At 31.5% G+C, this 2,477-nt stretch overlaps 1 protein-coding gene across 1 annotated transcript in view; it reads right to left on the bottom strand.

Moving 5' to 3' along the window:
• The window catches only part of LOC109536712 (extracellular serine/threonine protein CG31145), a gene marked incomplete in the record, with an annotated part of 77,897 nt that overhangs the window by 65,985 nt on the left and 9,435 nt on the right, over positions 1-2,477 (bottom strand).

The following is a 2,477-nucleotide window of genomic DNA, read 5'->3' as shown; positions in this document are numbered from 1 at the left end:
TTAAAAAAGCATTTCGGTTATTTTTAAATAAAAATACTAAAAAATATATAATGACAGTGGCAAGTTCAAAGTGTCACATTTACTTTGTCGCACACAAAACAAATGAACACTAAAGAAAAATGCTTCTTTTTGATCATCGCTTCTGTTTGCAAAATGGCACTTTTTGATTCATTCGAATAAAAACAGCATTAAACCATAATTATAAATGCACAAGCCATTAAGGACAAAATACGTGCCTGGAAAGTATGCATTTCTGAAATTGCACGAATTTTTTAAAGCCACAAAATTAGAGTAGCCACTATGCAGTAATAAAGCGAAACTATTAGCATTCATTTGAATTTTAAAATAGCTCATTGTCTACAAAATTATCAAACATTGCAATTTCAAACAGATCTGGGCCTGATAGTTTTTAATTTGATTTATTTTCCTGACTGCGTGTAATTGTCATTAAATTATTTTCTTTCCTGGGCTCCAGTCAAAGTGTAAAACAAAAAATTTTGTACATCGTTTATTTCATTACGTTTCGGCGAGACAACAGCGCCATCATCATATTTTAAAATTCATACAAACTCACAATTGGTAAACATTACATTCGTTTAGGTCTTTGCTGTCTTGAAACCTTCAATTTGTTTTCCTTTCTTAAAATAAGTAAAGATTGTTATCAAAGGATATACGCTTTTATAGATAAACAATGTTGCCTAGTAAAATTGGGAAAATTAAGTAAATTTAATATCAATCAAACAAATTAATGCAATGACAGAATCAGGAACGCATTTTATTTAGAAAGCACAGACGTAAAACCCTGTAAACATCAGAGCAAGTTGCCATTGCAAAGAGTTGAATGTAATTTTCCAAGTTGAGCTGCTTTCGGGGCAAATGTTTGTTGTAAAACTATTCCAGCGCAGCAAATTAATTTTAATAATTCCTTTTTAAAGAAACATAATCTCGCTTTAAATCAGCTTGCATGTCAGATGGCTATTTTTGCCAATTAACTTAACATTACTTTAACAACGTTTAATCAATCGAAAAGAAAGTTACATCGCAATGAAAGGAAGGAGTATTTAGTTATCCAGCAATTTTTCATATTTTTACTTCTTAAAGTTAAATTTTTCTTGTGGATTCCGAATTTGGATTGACATGTTAATTGACCGCTACGCTGTATGTTTTGGTTGATGTTAATCAAAACTAAACTTGTTCAGTGATAAACAGTGATAATTTTTGAAAAATTGTACCTATCTAATCAATTTTCATTAGCAAACTACTTGATAATGAAAAATCCAAGCGGTAGATATTTTTAGAGTTCAAATCGTAACATTAATCCGGGTACCTTTCCGAACACTTACACTCCTTTGTTAATTAAAAAATGTCTTCTCAATCACTTTCATTCAATCATAAATATATATATTATGTTTAAACAAAATATAATGTATATATTTTCCGCCCTTGCGCCTTGCTGAGTAGCTCGAGATCTTTGGTGAATTCACTGCAAACAATCGTTAGAAGTCGTTCTTCAAGTGATGCAAATATCTTTATTTCAAAGCCAAATTAATGAAAATTTAAAGGAAAAGTCCCTACACATGTACCTAAAGCCAATATGCCAATATACTTACTACCTGAATGGAGTAGCATAAAATGTTTACAAGACAAAATAATTTTATAATTCAACAGGAGGACGTGTCGGTTCGAATCAGTGCATGCCATGCTGCATTTTATTATTGAGATTTATCAAATTAGACAGTTGAGAGACAGGAAATGGAAATAACAGGAGCTATTCATATAGAATCAACTCACATGCAGATATTCGCCTGTTTTATTCAGCCAAGTTTTTATTTATTAATTTGCCAATTTGAGAAACTCTTTGAAAACCAACTGGAAGAAGTTGTTCTCAGAGTTCAACATAAATCTATTGAAGCAACTAGCAATAAAGCGCTTAAAGTCTGTAAAAACTGACCACAAGCAACCAACTTCTGTTGCTTCGCTTGCGTTATGAACAATCGATCAGCGTTTGGTAATAACACGATTCACAAAGGCATGTTAATTCCCAAAGACAAACATAAATCTCAATATAGTTCGTAGTTTCAATGTGTGTAATTTGTCAAGCTGAATAAACCGAACAAAATTTCTAGATATTATTATATAGTCTAATTACATTTACATTTACCGGAACGCTGTGTGGATTTTGAGAATATTGACATTGTCGGAATTGAGATAACATTTACATGTTTGAAAGCCTCTATTCCCGTTGCAGATGACGATTTTCATTAGAAATGCAAATGCCCTGATTTGTAGCTTTAAAAACAATCACGCTTTGAGCAGAGATTAAAGGGAACAATATTGCATAGCAATAAATGGAAACAATAGAGAGTGGTAATCAATAGCTTTATTAGGCGACTTTTGTTGAAGATAAGTTCTATATTGTTGAGGCGGATTCATTTTTTACAAACTTCTTTTTGGGTATTTCGCCTCAAAAATTTTTG

This window comes from Dendroctonus ponderosae, unplaced genomic scaffold, assembly GCF_020466585.1.
Source record: "Dendroctonus ponderosae isolate FM_Combo_2020 unplaced genomic scaffold, Dpon_F_20191213v2 Dpon_F_20191213_2, whole genome shotgun sequence".
NCBI classification, from domain to species: Eukaryota; Metazoa; Arthropoda; class Insecta; order Coleoptera; family Curculionidae; genus Dendroctonus; species Dendroctonus ponderosae.
This window is presented reverse-complemented; position numbering and strand designations above follow the sequence as displayed.